Below are 22,120 nucleotides of genomic sequence, written 5' to 3' on the forward strand. Positions count from 1 at the left end.
AGAATTTCTCACATATATAAACACACATACACTTCCAGCATGCCATGCCAAACTGTACTTCCCCTTGGAATTACATATTTCTAAAATATCTACCTCTACTTTAGTCACAATTTTTAATGTATTCAAGCAGTATATCAGTAGTTATTGCCAAACAAACAAACCCTATATTCAATGACTTGAAAGAATGAATCACTCATTCTCACTCATCTGCATATTTGCATGGGATTGGCTAATCCAGCCTAGCTAACCTGATGGCTCTCTTGATCTCACCTACACTTCTTTTGCTTTTGGGGAGTTGGCTGTCTTCAGCCAACTTGTTCCTGTTCTTCCCACAAAGATGGTAGAGGCTGCAAAAGAACAAGACGAATTGTGCAAGCACATTTCAAATATCTCCTTGTAATAGGCCTATTAACATCCCATTTGTGTTACAGAAAATCATAAGCTTAATCCATCATCAAAAAAAGTGAGAAAGTTTCATTTCCCAGGGTACTGAGGGGAAGAAAGTGAATATTTCTGAGCAATAATCTAATCCTTCTTTAGCATCTTCACATTAATATAAGAAGTGGTTAAATTTGTAATATGTATGTAATAAAGAGAGCATTAGACCTCCGGGTATTTCCAGTAGGATCTCTGCTCTGGCTTCCATACATCTAGGAGGAAAAATGGGGCCCTAAGCCATTCTGTGATCTTAGCCATAACTCCTTACCACTTGCTCGTACCTGGGTAACAGTTATCTGTTTAACTATCACAATCTGCTTGAGACCCCAAGGATTAACTTCATTTTGCCCTTTGTTGGAAGATTCCCCATAGGCCTTTTGCCTTTCCAAACATCTTGTGAGTAGTCACTGATTGCATTTGTTATAGATTTTAGTTACCTTTTCTTTTTTGCAATCATTTTTCAGTGAGGTTCACTTTCCCTCAATCACTGTAGGTTTTAGATTCTTACTAATTATAATTTTACTGAAAACTTTTTCTGCCATTATGCTTGGTGTTTGCAAAAAACACATAGACACTTTTTTAACTAATGTGATCTCTCAGTAACTAGACCTCCATTTCGCTAACAACTTTCATAAATTCAATTCTATGAATCTGACTTTTTTTTTTTTTACATTTCCACTCTATCCCAGTTTCTCTCCTAACAGGGCTCCAAACTGCTATTTTTTATTCCATCTAAACCTTTTCCCTTTTATGCTCCTCATTTCCTTCAGGTATTCATTTGCATCCTTAACTAGCTTCAATTCCTCAGTTCATAATTTAATCTGTGTTTTCAGCATCAATTCCCTCATCACGACTATGCTTGCTTTTATACTTATCCATTGTTAGAGCTAATTCTTTACCTACTCTTGAAGTTAACTGCTGCTGAAGAAAATCAAGTCCTGTTTAGTGGCTTTATTTTAATTTTGTGACTATTAACATAAAGTGGGCCCTTAGTGCTGCCAGGGGGACCTCCTACATTTCTCTAGGCATTCATTAGCCTGCTATTTCCCATCTTGTCCTAACCACCTCATAATTCCAACTAGTTTCTGCCCCATTCTCACCACTAGCTGATGATTTCACTTCTGAGAAAGAAGCAATCACAAATGGTATTTTTCTCACCATGCATATGAGCCGTATGTTCTGTGTTCCCACCTATGGTCAGGGATGAAAAGTCTGTACTCTTTCTGAAAAATTACTCCTCCACTTAAGTACTACACTCCACCCCTTTCCAAGATTACAATTCCATCCGTTTCTCCCTGTCTTCACTATCATTTCTCTCCTGGACCCCTTTAATCAATTCCATTAGCATACAATAATGCTATACATCCCCTTCAAAAATACAAAACAAACAAATAAAAATCTTTTGATCCACATATTGCTATAGTTACCGTCTTTTTACATAAACCCTGTAAAAGAGTTACCCACACTCATTGGTTGCAGTTCCTTTCTTTCTTAACAACTTCACTGAAGCTTTTCCCTTTACTGCTCTTCCAAAAATGCAAGTCTTTATCTCTGGTGATCTACACATTACTAAATCCAACAATCATGTCTTTGTCAGTGGTGTGCTGGTTGATATTAATAACGACTCTTAGTGGGAGAAAAATTCTCTAGTTCTGAGTCTGCTGATGCTCATGGTATCAATACTCCAACGAGGCCAATTTCAAGCTTCTAACATGAGGCTGATGAACACAGTGTGAAGAAACATACAGGATTGGCTCTCATTTGCTAGTAGAGTAGGTTCCACCACCCAATGGGTTGATCTTAATGAATGTTACCTTACCTGCAATATTTCATGCAAAAAAAAAAAAAAATCACTCAAGACTTTTTGACTCAATACTACACACATTCCTGGAAAACTACTTTCTCCTCCTATTACTCTTATATTGTGTTTTACCTCTTTCCAGGGTCTTTTGTGGAACATGTTCACACCCTTGACCTCTAGATGTTGGAATTCTCCATTGCTATATATTGCTAACTCTTTTCTTTTTCTTTTCTCTTTAGTTTTTTTTTTTTTTTTAAGATTTTGTTTATTTGTTCATGAAAGACACAGAGAGAGGCAGAGACACAGGGAAAAGGAAGCTCCTTCTGTGGAGCCTGATGCAGGACTCGATCCCAGGACCTCAGGATCACAACCTGAGCCAAAGGCAGACGCTCAACCACTGAGCCACCCAGGTGCCCCTCTTTTCTTTTTCATTTACAAACTAACTTGAAGATCTTCCTCCAGGCCTTGAAATTAAATAGCCGCAATATATCCAAATATCTTGTCCAGATTTATCTCAAATTATCTGAATTCATATTTTGTTCTTTTTTGAATTCATATTTTGAATTATGAACTCAATATCTTCACTTGGATATTGAGAAATTAAACATGTGTACTATTAAACTCCAGGCATTCTTTTCCCAAACCTGCTCGAACCACAATATTTTCCATTCTTCCAGTTGCTCAGTCCAAATTCCTGAATGGCCTTCTTGACTCCTCTTTTATTCTCACATCTATATGTCAATCTTGAAATCTTAGTTTTCAAGCAATATTCAGAATTAACTGCATCTCAGCATCTCTGTTATAACCACTTTGCTCCACATCGTCATCATGTTTCATACACATAATTTCAATTTGTCTTCTAGTCTCCCTGCTTCCACCCTTTCCTATATATTCTAAAAACAGAAACAAAAACCAGCATTCTTTTGAATAATATGTCCTATTATACCACTGTTCTGTTCAATCTTTACAATGGTTTTGTAGCTCACTCAATGTTATATCTTTACATTGCCCTAGAAATTTCCATGTGGTCTGACCCTCCCGATCTTGATAAGCCTCATTTGCCATCGCTCTCTTTTTCACTTATGCAGCCCCAGTTAATCCGGTGCTGTGGTGCTCGAAGCATGCTCTCTTTCAAGTACCTGAAATGTTTTTCCCTATATATCCACATGGTTCATGCACTCGCTTCCTTAAGATGCTTGCTCAAGTGTCAAATTCTCAGTGACACATTCCCTGACCACAATTTAAAATTGTCACACATCCCTCCCAAGCCACTTGTCATCTTCTAATATAGCAAAAACACAAACATGTACAACATACACACACACAGCATAGATGATAGATGGATGATAGATGGATGATAGATATATAGGAGATATATATATATATATATTTGTTTTTTTAATCTGAGCCTACTGGACTCTAAATCCTATGACATTAGGTACTTTTTATATTATTACTATTATTTTGTCTACTGTTGTATCTCAAACATCTAGAAAAGCACCTGGACATAATAACATAATATAGGAACTATAAGAACTGTACTGAAAACATTTTAAAGAATAATTTAACAATGTTTCATGCACTATGATAAATGCTGTTGCTATGTCATCTTACATACCTCTCACCAATAAAGAAGGTAGGGTGCACTACTGGAATTTAATGTTAGTTCTGCCTTCCAACCCACAAGTGTGTAATAAAAATGTGGTCCTTGATCATCCATGACTCTTTGTGTTAGCACATTCACCAGTTCATACAAATGTGTCTTTATGTGTATGTGATTATGACTGTTTTCTTTTACTGTATATTCTGCAAACATATCAACTAAATGTTTTTATATTCTGCAAGCACAACAACTAAATATTTTTTATTCTGGACCTAAGAAGCCAAACTATTAGGATTAGATTGTCATATGGTCTAATCAACTTTTATCAAATCAATATGCTTTTCCCCAGAACATCCCTCCATACAGGCAAGAATATTTTGGATTCAGTAACCCCATAGTTTAACATTTTAACACCAAAGCATTGATTGGGATTCATAGGCTCATGTATCATAGAGAGGTTGTTATTTGCTTAAACTTTCCATCTTCTAATTCAGAATTTCATCCCAATTATCCTTTACAGTAAAAATAAGAAAAGGGCTGCCCCAGTCCACCATACCATGATTTCTTTCTAAGAAGATTACAAATCTGGGGATCATTTTCATTTCCTTTTAATTGGTATTTATCTGTGAACTTGATCTCATTTTCATTAGCTTCTCTGAATGTATGTTGAGGAGGAATGTGTTGAGAGGAGATAATGTTCACGTTTATAAATCCCTACAGCTATGTGGATATGGAAGAACTTATGATCTACCATTGCATAAAAGCTCTGGTTCCTTGAATGTAAGGTTAAACAAAGTTTAATAGGACATATAGACTATTGTTGTTTTCATGGCTCAAAAGTTATGGTTTTTAATTATAATCATTTATGCTATGGAGAAAAATATGGTTTAATAAAAAAAAAGGGTTTTGTTTTGTTTTGTTTTGTTTTGTTTTTTTAATCATCAGGTCGTCCAGGAACCTATATTACCTCCTGAGAGCAGAATAGGTCCTTAGAGAAATGAATTGACTCTTTCAGTCTACTAAGATACAGCTTTGTAACACTGTTGGGCATTCTATTAGCAGGCCAGAGGAGGAAACTGATATATAAGTAGAGAGAAAGGAAATTAATATGGAAGAGAATATAGAGACAGAAGGAGGAAGTCTGAATGTAATTAGGGAAAATGTAAATGAGATATAGGACCAAGGGTTGTGATCTCAATAACATATTTCTGTCTAATTCTCTCCTTTTTTGAATCTATGTTTTTTTTCTACGCATAGCTTTTTTTTTTTAAGATCGTATTTATTTATTCATGAGAGACACTGAGAGAGAGAGGCAGAGACACAGGCAGAGGGAGAAACAGGCTCCATGCAGGGAGCCCGATGCAGGACTCGATCCCAGGACCCCGGGATCAGCACCAGAGCCAAAGGGAAATGCTCAACCGTGGAGCCACCCAGGTGCCCTTTCTACACATAGCTTTTGACCATAATAGGATGGTACAAAATACGTTTCTAAGAAACTGACATCAGTTAAACCCTATTCTGCAAAACCCAAGCTAAAGATAAGGACAATAACATATGGACTTCTATAACAAATGAGCTTGCGTGATTATTGTTTTATATTCTCTCACTGTGAATGAACAAAGAGCAGAGAAACATCCATGGGCAATGGTGTATAAACAGAGGTGATGCAGAGTAGACTAGATCATACAGATGCAGCTGGAAGAAAATGCAATAAATTAAGCATGAGTCCACAGATCATGGTATGCAACAGGGAACAGAGGAATGATTTATTGAAATGTTATGATTTGGCAAATGTTATTAAGCCACAAGTCAACGTTTTGTATAAGATTATGTTGAAAGTTAAGCTGGCTCTCACTTCCTCATGTACTACAAAAGAAATTAATTTTAATTAAATTTGGTTGATTCATTGACTCTTTCTACACTCATTCATTCATTCATTCATTCATTATTAATTAATTCAAAGTATATTCATTAAAAAAACTACTATAAGCCAGATACTTTGCTAGACATGAGGAGACATGAATGGAAAAGCAGAATAGGTTCCTGCCCTAATGTAAAGACATAAATAAGATGATTTCAGATAGCCATAAAAGTTATGAAGAAATGAATTATGTGCTGAGATAGAGAGAAATGAGAAAGGTATGCCACTTTTTTTTAAGATTTTGTTTATTTATTTATTTATTTATGAGAGACACAGAGAGAGAGAGAGAGAGAGGCAGAGAAACAGCCAGAGAGAGGGAGAAGCAGGCTTCATGGAGGAAGCCTGACATGGGACTCAATCCCAGGTCTCCAGGATCATGACCTGGACTGAAGGCGGCGCTAAACCACTGAGCCACCTAGGCTGCCCAAAAGTATACCACTTTAATGAAGACAGTCTGGAAAGCCATAAGTGCTGGACTTTTTTAACATCAACTTGCTTATCCATGACCTTTAATAAATGGTAACTGTAAATGTGCCAAAAAAAAAAAAAAGATAAACATGAGGAAAATGATTTAGGTCAATATTAATCTAAGTGTAACAATTTTTATGACACAGCACTTGCAATTGGATAGAGAGAATTGGCCTCCTGTACTCGAACTACTTGTGACAACTATGCAAAATTATTTAGAACCATAACTCAGAGATGTAAAATTAGCTTGAATATGTTTCTTAACAGGTCTTCGTAGAGCCTAAGCTCCTCAGTTTTTAAATTGTATCATGTGTGTTACTTTCACTTAGAGCCCTCATTATAAAAGAAAATGTTGGTAATTTTATTGTTGCTTGGATTCTAACATGATCATAATACCATGTTTTTAAATCCTAGAAATCTCTCAAAGAGGAATTTTATAAGAAGTATAATTTCTACAGTGTGAAGACATAAAAAGGTGACATTGGAAAATTATGCCAAAGAAGGGAAAAAAGAGGGAGGCATCTTCAGATTCACATGTTTTAGGTTAATAAGGAAAATCAATTATGTAGAAGGGGAGAATTTTGAACTAAGCATTGGTATAATTTGTAATGCTATGCAGGCCTTAGATTTAAAAAAAAAAAAATAGTCAACCTATCATTGTTTCTAAGTCTTCTCAGCTTACTTTATTATTGTTGTTGTTATAAATGACTACCTTAACCTCCCCTTTCTTTTAATATCTAGGTTAAGAATCATTGCCCAAATGTGTTCTTTAAAGTCATCCCACTTTTGTCTTGCTGTCCTTTTCATAGCTGTATTTCCCATTTGGATTCACATAAGTGTTATCTATTTGCTCTCTGATTTCTAAACTTACTCTTTGGATGACTTACTATATTTCTATAATAAAGCCCTGATTGTTTACTGTTGTTTGTGCCAAAAATTCTGTTAATGATGCTGATGGTGCTGGTGACGTGTGTGTTAAACCTTTACCAAGAGAAGAAACAGGATGGATAGTACTTAGTGATTTAAGGTGTCTACTATTCAGGTAAGTGATGAATTCCTGGCACTCATTTATTAGGATTTATTTGTTAGGACGAGTGAGCCCTTTATTGTCTTTCATAGAAGTTGAAAGAATGAGAGGAGGAACTGCTTATGGAAAGTTTGACTTGCTACAGATGGTTATTGGCTGAATTGGACAAGTTTCGGTGAAGAAGATACAGATAGAGATACAGGAATATATTTTTCCTTCTTACAATGCTTTTACACATTTTTAAATTTAAAAAAAGATTGATTTGGAACATTTGGGTGCATTTTGAATAATGGCTATTGCTATGGATAGGGCAACAGATGGTCAGAATAGGATGAGGCATCTATGTGCCAGGGGAGGTGGTTTGTGGTAAGATCAAATTTCTAGCTAAAAAGAAAGAAATGAATAAAAATGCACTTAAACTTGGAGATGAGTGGATTCTCCTGAATCTAATAGCCTATCTGCAATCTAATAGGCCAAATCCTAAATATTCGTTTTAAAAGTGAGAGATTCCCAAATAAAACGTTTTACGTAATGGAGATCTGGATACTTCTTTGGATTTTTCAAAACTACCCAGATACTTCAACAAATCTGTATAGGTTGCTAGGTAATTTCACGTGTATTTTTTTCTTTTTATCTCTTCTTTCCTCATCCCTTCTTCCTGAGCTCAGTAATTCAGAACCAAAATGAATTAAATAAATCTCCCGGTATTGTCCAAGTTTTGGCAGAGACACTGGCTTCTCTAGAGTTGTTTTTTGTTTTCTGTAGAAGGAGGAACTTGACTGCAAGGAAGATACTGAGGTTATTTTCATAGAAGGAACACAATTTAAATCAATATTGATAGTCTGTGTAGTGGCACTGGGTGCTTTAAATTCTACTTTCTGTACCCTGTCTTTGCAAGTCTACTTTTACTTTTAAGAAATGATTAGATCTAAGGCAGTCCTGTATCCATTTGGAGATAGATCTATATGTATCCTGAGGGCTGAATTGCGGTCTATAGAAATCATACCTTCAACCCAAGGTATGATGCCTTTTGTGACAGGTTCTTTGAAGTCTTTCTTCAATCTTTCTTTAAAGAGAAAAAAAATAGTTCAAACACACTTTTTTTTTTTTTATATTCAGAGTTAGGTTTAAAAGTTTACCTGATCATAAGATGGGGGGAAGGAGGAAAAATTATTTTTTCTTAATGACATTGGTTTCTCTTTGAAGTCCAGCTTCTAGACAAGTCACATCAATATCAAAGAATCCATAAGCAGATTCAGAAAAGCTCAGATTGGAAATATCAGGATAAGTCAGTTTTCTGTCTCTGAGCTTATAAAACTTTACAAAATCCTGAAGGTTTTTAGTATTTTAATTAACAATAGATGAATAATATTTTTATATTAACATCATTAAATAAATATTTTATAGATGAAAATACTTGGCTGAAAAACACAGATTACCACATAAATTAAAGCCTTTGATCCTTGGCTTCTCCTTTTCCTTTAGTAAAGCCTACTGAAGTGAGTCAAACTCTTCTCCTTTTAAGAAACACGGAATCTAGATGCAGAAAACAGATTTAGGATTCTAATGCCAAATTGTTCTATCATATCTTACTACTAATCAGTTTATCTATATTTGAAAAATCCAAAACAAAAATTCAACTTATTAAAATTCTAGAACCCCTTATTTAAGGTTCGTAGCAATTTTTTAGAAGATATTATTACTAAGCCCATTAGGTAAGGGAAAACCTATGTGCATCATTGATTACAAAGAAAATGTCAAAGTCTTAGAGTTATTAACTGGAATTTGAACCAAAGATAGTTTAACTCCAATGCACACACTATTTCCAGAATACAATGACTTTCTCAAGCATATTTAGTTTTCTTACCATGTGTAGTCTTCCAGTTTCCCCAACCTATCTTACTGACATTTTCTCCATGTTGATGTGATATAACAAAAAACTTTAAAGTTGGATTAAAAATTAAAAGTTAGAGTATTGGCACGAAGTATTTCGAGAATGGTGAAATAAAGATGTGTGAATGTCTGTACCTCAATAAAAGCAATGACAACAGTGGTGAAACAGTCAAAATTAACATTTCGAAAACTCACTTATTTAACCAAAAGCTTGCAACAATTCTTGGACAATCAATCCAAGATAAATAGCTAAAGCAGGGTAAGAATTTAAGTGCTCTGGCATTAATGCTCTCCCTATTGCCATCTCCCTTGTTCCCAACAGGCTCTGTGGCAGCCTTATAACACCTGCAGCCTAGAAAACACAATAACTGTTAAAACCAGCAGACAGAATGTTTTTGGAGTTCCCCCAAAAGCCTAATCCCCTGAAATATCTCACTATTTAATCTGTCTGGCAGTTCCCTGGAAAAGCCCCCATTCACAGGGTTTTGCTTGGAGATGACTCAGAGGTCAGTAAATGAAGAAAACCCTTATCCCCAGGGCATATATGAGTGGAAATTGCCTAACATTGCAGTGTGTATATGATACAGCACTACTAGAAGGGACAAACTTTTAACCATTCTACAGTCAAAATTGTAAAAGGAAAACCTTGGAAATGAAATATCCATAGAAGGCTTTGAAAGATATAAAAGGCCATACACATATGCAGAGCTGCGCATATTCTCAGGAAAGACTGGAGAACACCAGAACTGCTTACCACTGACTGATTTTAGGGATGCGTGCAAGCAGAAAGTCACAGCTATGACAGAGTTGTAAACTGCCTGCCTGAGCCTTGAAGATAGACTCTCCTACACACACACAGGTCCCTTCATCAAACAGTGGGAGATTTACTAGGTCCAGGAAACTAAAAGAAGATCTGTCCAATCATTAGTGGACAAGTAGGCTAACTGGACAGGGGACTTCAGAGGCCACTCTCAAACAAGAATACTCTTTATAGGATTAGCCTAGGAAAGACAATAAACAAAATAAAACAACATATGGGAAAAAACAGCTAACCTCAGCTAGGGTAATATGTGATTCCCAGAATTGTCAGATTTTTATTGTTTAAAATGTCCAGTTTTTACAGAAAAATATTTATGAAAACTTAAAAGAAATATCAAAGTATGGTCCATACACAGGGAAAAAAAAAAGTGCAGTCATTAGAAACTGACAGTGAGGAAACTCAGATGTTGGGCTTGCTAGACAAATACTTTAAACAGCTGCTATAAATGTGTTCAAAGAATTAAAGGAAACCTTACCTAAATAATTAAATTAAGTAGAAAACTATGTCATGCCAAATAGAGAATATCTATAGATAGATAAAAGTCATATGAAAAATAGATATTCTGGAGTTGAAAAGTAGACTAGAACAGACAGAAAAAAAGAATACTTGAAGATAGTTAATTTATGTTATTCAGTCTCAGAAACTGCATAATAAAAGCATAAGAATCTGCATAAGAGAAACATAAGAGAAAAAGGGGAAACATGAACATATTCTCAAAAAAAGTGAAGTATGATTAAATGTATGTACATCATCATGAGAGTTTCAGAAGGTAAAGGGAGAGAGGAAAGAGTGGAGACAATGTTTAAAGAAAGAGTGGCCTAAACTTCCTAAATTTAATGGAAAGCATTAATCTACGCATCCAGGAAGCTCAACAAACTCCAAATAGAAGAACTCAAAGAGATCCATAACTAGCCACATCATAAACTCTCAATAGCCAAAAACAAAGAGAGAATCTTAAAAGTAGCAAGTGATAAATAACTTATCAAAAGGGATCTCCAGCAAGAATATAAGCTGACTTATCATCAGAAAACACAGTTGCCAGAGGCGGTGAGATACCATATTCAAAGTGCTGAAATAAAAGGACTATCAAGCAAAACTTTTGTATAGAGCAAAACTATCTTTCAAAGAGGATGGGTAATTAAGACAACTACAAATAAACTTAAAAAAAAAAAGCAAGAGAATGAATGTAAAAAAGACAAACAATGCAATCAGTAATGAAAAGAAAGCATGAACTGCTGTGCTAATATCAGGCAAAATAGACTTTAATATAAAAAATGTTACTAGAACTAAAGAAGGGCGGTTTATAATCATGAAAAGATCAATCTATCCTGAAAATGTAATAATGATAAGCACATATTCACCTTTCAGTACAAACCCTAAATTCATGAATCAAAACCTGACAATTGAAAAGAAAAATAGATAATTCAACAATAATTGTTGAATTCAATGAATTTCTCCCAATAATACATAACATAACTAGACAAAAAGCTAAGGAAAGAGAAGACTTGAACAACACTATCAACTAACTTGACAAAACAGGTGTGTAGAACACATCAGCCAACACCCGAATACACATTCATCTCAAGAGTACATGAAACATTCTCCAGAATAAACCATGTTAGACAATACAAAATGCCTAAAGAATTATACAAAGATCAAAATCATACAAAATACGTTTTCTGAAAAAAAAAAACATAATTAAATAGGAAATATATAAGAGAAAGAAATTCAGGAAACTCACAAATATGTAGACATTAAACAACACACTCCTCAACCAATTAGTTTTGCAGGAGCTAGTGGGAATAGGGAACGACTGCTAAGGGGCATGGAATTTCTTTTTTAGCAGATGAAAATATTCTAAAATTAGGTAATGATGACGATTGTACAACTCTGAATACTCTAAAAACCATGCATTGTATAAATCAAAAGCTTATGTTTATAGTTAAACTATATCTCAGTAAGCTAGATAGATTATAGAGAGCTAGAGAAAAAAATGGATAGATGATAGATAGATAGATAGATAGATAGATGATAGATAGATAGATAGATAGATGATAGATAGATAGATAGATAGATGATAGACTGACATTTGTGAACTATGGAATTCTGAAACTCAACCTGTCTGAAACCCTTAGCTGTAAAGTGGAAACATGAATGCCTCCTATTAACTCAGAGACTTAAGTGTCATGATAGTTAAAAACCTATGCAAATATGCTTTGCAAATTGTGGCACCTTCCTACAAAAAATTTAAGCTATTATTATGTTTGACCAACCTACCATATAAATACTCTTGTATTCTCATTTGCATGCTTAAATTTCTTGTGGAATGAATTTGTTCATGTATCATTTATTTATCTTAGAAAAGCATAAAGAAATTTCTTTGGACTTTCATGAAACTGAAAGTCATATATATGTGAAGCCTTTTTGAGTCGATATCTTGATTAAAAGATATTTCTTGAGTTTCTGTCTCAGACAATATGTAAGAACTGTACTCCTTGGTGGTTATAAGTGAGTTCAAATACAAAATATTAGACATACATATCTATCTTTATATATATGTTTATACACACCTATAAATACAGATAATAGATAAATGAGAAGCACAAAATAAGTACCAAGCCATTCAAAAAACTTATGTGAAAATTCTTATGAATTTTTAAGAGGTTGTTTTTTTTTTGGGGGGGGGAATTACAGGCAGAGACACTTTATGACTTATTAAACTTTCTAATTTTCCATCCATTTGATTGACCTAACAATCAAAAGCTAAAACAAGTAAGTACTGATAATTATATTGAACATTGGAAAATCATAAACTCTATTGGTAAGTATATGGTTTTGTACAACTACTTTGAAAAAAAATTTTTGCTTTATCTTTTAAATTGCGTATCTATGCCCTATGATGTTGCAAGTCTCAAGAAATAGGATATACATTCTTTATATATCCTAGAGAAACTCTTCATAGCAACATAAAATTACTTGTACAAAAGTTTTTATAGTGACATTATGTATAAGAACAAAATATTAATAAACCACCTACATGAGTTTCAAGGATTGGACTCAAATTGGTGGTGTGGGAAATAGGCATAATTGAGCACTCATAAGTCTCAGAATTTAAAAGGGGAAATTTGGGGGGATGGTGGTAGTGCTATAACAGGGTATATAAAGGTGCTGTAACAGGTATATATAACAGGGTATTTAACAGGGAATAGAAGGTGTCTATAATGGGGATATATAAGATATATAACAGGGCAGCACCTTGGTGAGAGTTTTCAAAATATAATGTCTCCCAAGGCACAGCTGGATGTATGTGGCTGATAGTAGTTATTCCTTCTGTCTTCAGACTCTGCTGTGTTGACAACCTTCAAGTCTCAAACTCTTATAAAGAAGTAGCGGACGCTCGAATGGTGATGGGCAAGTAGAATGTTGAATGTATGGAATTAGATTTCAGGATCATCTCAACCAACGTTTGTGGATCTGCAATTGCTTTAGTCCTTAGTCCTGACAGTGCCCAGACCTCTATTTTTGTACTCCTCATCTTTCTTCCATGGTTTCAGAGGGTCCCAATTACTTACTGCTTTTTATTATTATTATTATTTTTTTATCTCAAAGTTAATTCAGTTAGAACTGTTGAATTAGGCCTTATTTCAGTCAGGTTCATTTATTTCTAAATTCTACTCATCAGAAAAATGGGCTCTTTTTTTTATTCATTCAACTAATTTACTGTGATCCCAAAAGTATGATATTATTCTTAAAATTATAGGTTGAAATAATATAAATTTCTCCAATGCAGTGACTTGAAACTATTCTTCTTGATTTTGCTTGATCTTGACAGTCATCTTTCAAAAGACATCTATCCCATAAAGGCCTGTGGACTTCTCAGGTGTGCTATTTATGATAATTATTCTGTAACTCTTTGTTAATTGTTTATCTAAATTATATTTAATACAGAGGCTCTAAAAAATGTTCATGCTTTTGAGAAATACATAATTTACAGCATCTGAATGCAGGTCAGGATATGCTTTTGCAAATTCTTCAAATTATTTTATAAAGATTAGTTTTTTTAAATGTGAAAATAAAAGATTGATTGGACTATTTTTTTACCAAAGAATATATATATATATTATATATATGTATAATTTATTTCCCTTAAATCAAATAAAGAGCTACTGAAGAATAGCCTTTGGATTTTTGTTTTGTCTGACTTCTTGAAGTCTTTTCTGTGAGTTTATTTCAAAATAATGCAATCTTCAACCTCATTTGCTGTTCCCACCTTGTCTCATAAATATACCTAACTATATGAGTCGACTTTTCCCATAGCATGTCTGTATATATGTGACATTCCTTAATCTCTTTGTCCCACAGTGAATTTTGGAGATTAAAGAAATAAATGGGATGCAGTTTAGAGATTATTTTATTGTGATTGTATGCACACCCTAGTACACTCTATGAAAGCAGAAGAGTGTATTTTTAAGCATTCTTTGAACTACCTGTCAAAGTTAATTTGTGTCAATTATACTGCTGTTGATATACACTTTCAAGGTGGAGAATCACACAGCATATTTTAGTTTTTCAGGACTTACTTTTTTTCAAGGAAAAGTATTTTTCTAGCTTATTTGCTTTTTAACTACTGAAAGTTGTCATACCTTGATCCACACACCATGTGAATATAAATGCAGATTTTAACATATAATTACTTCCCAGTACCTTGTCTTTGTAGCCTCTTTGTGTCCTCAGGATATAGTGCTCAAAAGGTTTTTTTGTTGTTTTTTTTTTTCTCAGCATAGCATCCCCAATTCTGAAAAGAGGCAGAATTTCTGAGAAGGAAGAGATATCACTCTCTACGAAGAACACTTGATAAGAACTCCTCGCATTCGAGATTGGGAAAAGAAAAAGCATTATTTTTGGTCTGAAATATCACCCATTCACAACGTGTCAAAAGAGACCACTGCTGTCTGCATTAGTCAATTTTTTGGAGCCATCTGCCCTCACTGTGGGATATAGTATAGCCAGAATGAGCACTGCAGGTACCTGAGAAAATGCCAGAAGTGGTCTCAGTCAAGATAATTCATTGGCTAGTAGAGAGAGAATTCCCTGGCTTTAAGGAGATAGAGATTGAAAACTAAGAAAAAGTTGCCCTTTAAAAGAGTGTAGTGTATCCCAGAGTTCCTGTACTTGTCTTTTGGCCCAAAAGATTTGCAATTCTCTCTTCAAAGTGTCAATAAGGCCATGGCAAGAATAAAACATACTATTTGGTGGAAAGAGCTAACTATCCTGCTGCAGATGAACACCCTATGTATCTCTGACTAAATTAACTACATAATAAAAGCAAAGCAAATGGTGAGGAAAAGCACATTATATCTCTTTCAGGCTTGTCGCCTGATTTTACTAACTACAATATGTTTCCTTTTAATCTTTCAGTATATGTATTTATTTTTAGAATGCTCAAAGAAACATTTATGTCAACCAATTAAAAAAATTATTAGCAGGGAAACCTCTATATATTGGTTTCTTGACAAGTAGATAGCCCCAACTACGTCCTACATTTTAGTTACAAAACACTCCTGAAAGGAAAGGTATGTTAATATGTTTACACAGTTGTCCCCCATAATTAATTATTCCAGGTTATTTAATAGCTTGGAGGGATATCTTGTTTCATTAATTTACATTAAATTAGTTTAACAAGTATATCATGTCAATCTGAACCATATGCTTTATTACTATCTTGGTATTAGATAAGTAGATAAACTATTTCTGAGCTCAGTGAAATATAGTACATTATATTAGGTATTAGATATCTGTTTGTTAAGTGATTTACTCCCTTCCTGATGCTTTTAGAGGTAAGAATTTCATTGCTTTGTTTTTGTTTTTTGTTATTATTTGCTTTGTCTCTGTAGTGCTTTGGGAACTAAAAGGAATGCATATAGAAAACATAAAACATTATTCTCTAGATCTTACCACTTTACTACTGCATTGAGTGGTCTAAAATAATATACTAAAATATTATAGAAGTTTGAAGTTTGTAAAAAATAAATATAAATTAATATTTAATATTATATACTTATACTATGGGTTATCATTTCTGTATAAGAAAAGGGAGATCATTCCTAGCAAAGAAAATATAAGATGATTTTCTTGGTAAATGGGCAATTGCTCTGAACTTTCACTCTAACAAAATAGTGTACATTTAATGTTAAATATGTAGTTTGTCACAGTTTTTCTGTGATAAATTACTCAAGATGTTTTTAGCTACAGGGTTATATAAATCAAGAGATATTTGACTTTTTTCAAGTCTTTGTATAAATGTATTAAATCTAGATATATAAATATTCTATATTCTACATCATACATTATATAACATAGAGTCTGTGTGGGTGTTATGTATATATCATCTATTGTTTGAAAACATACTTTGCAAAGGATCCTGATCATTTTATTTTTCTTAGTTGACAGATATTGGCTGGAAAATATGTCACATGGAAAGGGGATTTCAATGTGCTTCACTACTGAAAATATTTTGCTGGATTTTGAACCAAGAATAAGCTAAGTCTGAATGATCTATTCAATTGTATCAAGCCCATCAATTTCAGAAAACTTGCTCTATTTCTATTGTTGGCAATTGCTATTCACTCTTAAACTCACAAAAATTAAAGAGATTACCTTTCTCACACAATTCCTTTAATTAATATAACTGGAAAGATATTGGCCACAAGGAATAAATGTTATTTCCTTACATACACTCTACCTGGGCCTAACAGAGGGTATGGTATCTCAATTTTGGTAATTAGGAAGTAATACCTACAATGTTGACATCATTCTTTCTTCTTCAAATTTTTTTTAATCAAATTTGATATGGAAAAAACATTTTTATCAAAACAATGGCAAAGATAATAGTTGGTTACAAGTGCCTAAATGGGTTGAATAATGTTTTTCTAAATTCATGTCCTACTTAGAATCTCCAGTGTGACCTTATTTGGAAATAGGGTCTATGCAGATATAATGAAGATAAGGTTTCATGAGGGCCCAAAATCCAATGTCAGTGCTCTTATAAGAGAGAGAAAAGGACACACAGAAACAAAGAAGACAATGTGGAGGGGAAGATTATACAGTGATGAAGCTACAAACCAATGTACACCAAAGATTACTGAGGGGTCACCCAATGCAAGGGAGAGGCAAGGAAGTATTATTCCAGGAAGAATTTTTCCCCAGGGACTTCATAGGAACACAACCCTGACAATACCTGGATTTCAGACCTCTAGCCTCCAGAACTGTGAGAAAATAAATTTCTGTTGCTGTAAGCCACCAAATTGCAGTAATTTGGTATAACGGATGGAGGAAACTAAAAGAGTGACCTATTTGGCATTGTGGGGGTTTTGATGTCCCATTATTTGAATCTAATCATCTTTTATGGATGAACTATATAGTTTTATCTCCTGCTCCACCAGTGTGCCCAGTCCTATTTCCATTAGTCTCTATAAGAACAGGGTTCCAGGAACCTCCTTGCTTTTACTGAGCTTTCCTATCTACAGGACCCATCTCCTTAACTATAATACATCCTAAGAAAAAAATGGAAAATACTAAACCCATCTTTTGATTTCACTTTGCTTTCCAGCTACTATTTCTTCTTTCTGCTCCTTTTATATAAAATTGCATCTATATCCATTGTCTGTAGTTTTCTTCTTCCCATTTTCCCTTGAGTGACTTTAATAGTTAAAATAGGTAAGTTTGTCCACAACATTCTAGTAAAAAGATCCTTTGTCAGGATAATTACTACATTGTCAAGCCCCCTGGTGAATTCTCAGTACTTATCTTTTGCTCTCTCAACACCATTTAGTACATTTGAATGCCACTTTGAAAACATTCTTCACTTTGTTTTGAGGAATCACACTCTCCATGTTTTTTTTTTTTCTTGGCTATCTTCTCACTAGCCAGAACTCTCATCTCTTGGCCCCTAAATGGTCAAACTTCACTCCCTATACCTTTTTTTTTTTTTTCATGGTAATTCCATTCAGTGTCAAGACCTCTAAATATCTTCCATATGGGGGTGCCTGGGTGGCTCAGGTTGGTTTCACCTCAGATAGTAATCTCATGGTGGTGGGATGGAGCCCTTCACTGGGCTCTGTGCTCATCAGGGAGTCTGCTTGAAGATCCTCTCTCTCTGTCCCTCCCCCCATTCTTGTGAATGCACTTTTTCTTTCTCTAAAATAAATAAATAAATCTTAAATAAATAAATATCCTCTATATGCTAATATTTCTGAAATTTAAATAGCTAGCATAAATGGAACTAACTATAAATGAGTAACCAAATAAGTGAGTAACAAATGAATTTTGGGGGTATAACCCAATTAAAACATTATAAGTTATATTGAAACTATAAATTCAGGTTTCTAGCTAAGTTTGTAAAGACATGCCTGACCATAATTTGTTAAATTCTTTCACTTACTTATGGAGATTGATGTGATGAAAGGAAATGGAAAAGGGTTCTGTGATTTCATAGTTCTTAGAGATTTTAATTATAACAGACTGCAGAATTCTTGTTTTTCTACTCAGTGAAGGAACTTTATTTTTGTTTTCAGGTTTAATGCAAATAATGCAAATAACTGTTACAAGAACACATTTCCCAGTCTTCTGGAATGTACATATGACAAGTGACTATGAAGGCCAGTGAAATATAGCTAACTTCTGTATAAAAGAAAAAATAAATCATTTCTCTTTTCTTCATCATTTCTGCTGCCTTGAATATAGATAAAATGCCTGAAAGATTAGCATCTATCTTAGCTCAGGAAGAGTCATGAGGATGAAGGTCATGGATAGCTCACCAAAAAGAAATAGAGGGAAGTAGTGACTGTGATAACCTCAAGGAGTCCCCATGCCAGCCTTGAACTACTTCCTTGCCTGGTATGTCTGTATTACTGTCCTTAAGTCTCTATTACTCTAATCCAAACCTAATATTAACTGGCACTTTACTTGTATTTGCAAGTAAAGTGCTTGAGTGTAAAAATACTAAAAATTCAGTTTGGTTAAAGGATTTGAGACATTGGGAGATTATAGGACAAAAAGCTGGGAAGCTTTACCAATCTGTGATAGAACATTCTACAAGTAACTTAACTATATACTATTTCTAAGAGCAATGATTGAAGAAATAATGAAATTTGGTGTATGTTTGCACTTCTTTATCAATAAAAATTTATGAGATAGATAAAATCAGATTGAAGCCAGAAGGTCTTCAACAAAGATGGATAAACTAAGTTAAGCCTATTTATAGTATGCAAAGTAAATTGACTGAATATTCTATAATTGGGAGTTCTGAAGGCTGTAAAAGTTATCAGTTCCTTAAATTAAAAGTGTTATAATGGATGGAGGTAAAATCACAGCCTTTGAAGATGTGAATGACATCCAATCATATAAAGGTCTGAGAAAGAAAATGGTAGCTGTGTTGGCTTTGCATTCAAACTATTATTTTAAAGGTCTCAACACAGCTACACCTTTTTTGAGAACTAGATTGAAGCAGAATATACAGACAACTAATACAAAATAATGATGTTCAAGATTAAAACCTGTGAGCATGTAGAGAAAATATGTTTCATGATTCTGCACAGTGATTGCTTTTGGAGCAAATTTTACTGAAACTTAGAGGCTAAGTTTCCTGGAACTTTTATCTATGACTGATTAGCAAATGGGGACTCCAAAGAAATTTACTTTCTTAGAGAGATTTCTTTCCTTAGAGAGATATTTCAAGAGAGGATAAGATTTGGGACTATGAGACACTATAGATTACAAAGCTGGAGACACTTATCTCTTCTTAGGAAAAATTTACTTATAATCCAAAGGATCACAGTAACAACTCAGAATTATCCCCATTGTGTTTCTAAAGAGACTCTTGGGGAGAAAGAACAATTGACCCTTTTTCCTTTATAAACACCTAGATTCATTTTATTGATATTCATTGCCTATAGTAAAGAACCCATACATGGAGAGTGACAGCTGTTTTTCACTGCCTCGGGGTAAGAATTTGGGCACAGAAGAACCACATAGTTATTATTTGTATTCAGCAAATAATAACCCATTCAACACCAAAAACCTTGTGCGTACACTTAGGATATTACCAATAAATAAAGATACTAAAAATGTAAAACAAATATCTTACAAAAGTTTTGATTGTCAAATTTTCCTGTGAAACTTATAAACAGCAAACAGGTTAGAAATTGGTTGGGTTTTTGATGGAATTATAGTGTCAGAGAAACCAAAGGCTGGCCCTGAAACAGACCAAGACTATTCAATGTTTAACAGAGCACAAGTTCTCCATCTCCTATTAAGAAGTTTGCTGTTAGAGCTTTGAGGCCCCCAGGTAGCATATACTCTCTAAACCCAATCCAGATAAGGGCACATAAAATAAAGGACAGGTAAATCCTTCCCAGTAAATGAAGTAAAGGCTGCAAAGACAGTAGGAAAGATCAATGAAATGAAATATAAAAATCATATGATTATCTCAATAAATGCAGAAAAAAGCATTTGACAAAATTCAATACCCATTGATATGCCATGATAAAAATTCTCAACAAACAATAGAGGGAACATGTCTCAACATAATAAAAGCCATATATGGCAAGCCCACAGCTATTACCACACTCAATAGTGAAAAATTGAAACCTTTTCTCTATAATTAGAAACAATACAAAGGTGTACATTTCTTGTAACTTCTCTTCCACATTATATTGGAAATCTAAGTCATAACAATTAAAGAAAGGAAAAAAAAGATTCAAATTGGAAAGAAGGAAGAATTGTCTCTGTTTGCAGATGACATGATTGTATATACTGAAAATCCCAAAGACTTTGCTGAAAACAAAACAAAACAAAACAAAATGAAAAACCCAAAACCTGTTAGAACTAATAAATTAATTCAGGAAGTTTCAAGAGACAAATCAACACACAAAGATAAGTTGCATTTCTATATACTAATAACAAAATCTCTGAAAAAGAAACTAAGAAAATAGTGTCATTTATAATACCATTTAAAATAATTAAATACTTAAGAATAAATTTAATCAATAAGGTAGAAGATCTGTGCACTGAAAACTATAAAATATTGATGAAAGAAATTGAAGACACAAATAAATGGAAAGGAATTCCATTTTTACAGATTGGAAGAATTAATAATATTAAAGTAACAATACTACCCAAAGAGATCTACAGATTCAGTGAAATTCCTACCAAAATCCCAATGGGATTTTTCACAAAAATGGGAAAAATAATCTTAAAATTAGAATGAAACAACAAAAGATTCCAAAAAGTTAAAGTAATCTTGAGCAAGAAGAATAAAGTCATAGACATTATACTTTCTGATTAAAACTATATTTCAAAGCTATAGTAATCAAAACAGTATAATAAAATAATATAATATAAAATCAAAACAGAGACACCTGGGTGGCTCAGCAGTTGAGCATCTGCCTTTGGCTCAGGGTGTGATCCCAGGGTCCCGAGATTGAGTCCCACATTGGGCTTCCTGCATGAAGCCTGCTTCTCCCTCTGCCTATGTCTCTGTCTCTGTCTCTGTGTGTGTGTGTGTCTCTCATGAATAAATAAATAAAATCTATTTTTTATATTTATATTATATATATATATATATATATATCAAAACTGACACATAGATCAGTGAAACATAATAGCCCAGAAAGAAACCCACACATCTATAGTGAAATAATTTTTTAGAAAGCCACCAAGAATATATAATGGAGAAAGAATTGTCTCTTCAATAAATGGTGTTTAGAAAACTTTATATCCAATATTGGAGCGCCATGATTTGCATATTCAATAGAGTACCACTGGATCATGCAAAAGAAGAAATTGGACCCTATCATTCATACATAAAAATCAATTCAAAATTGATTAAAGACTTAAAAATAAGATATGAATATGTAAAACTTGTAGAAGAGAACAGTGAAAACCTCACTGACATTGGTTTTGACAATGATTTTATGAATTTGACACCAAAAGCAAAGGCAACAAAAGTAAAAATAAAAAAGTAGGGCTATGCCAAACTGAAAATTTCTGCACAGCAAAGGAAACAATCAACAAAATGAAAAGGCAATCATAGAATAGAAGAAAATATTTGCAAACCATAAGTTGAGCACTTACAACTGAACGGCAAAAAA

Source organism: Nyctereutes procyonoides, unplaced genomic scaffold, assembly GCF_905146905.1.
Source record: "Nyctereutes procyonoides isolate TBG_1078 unplaced genomic scaffold, NYPRO_anot_genome, whole genome shotgun sequence".
In the NCBI taxonomy this organism is placed as follows: domain Eukaryota; kingdom Metazoa; phylum Chordata; class Mammalia; order Carnivora; family Canidae; genus Nyctereutes; species Nyctereutes procyonoides.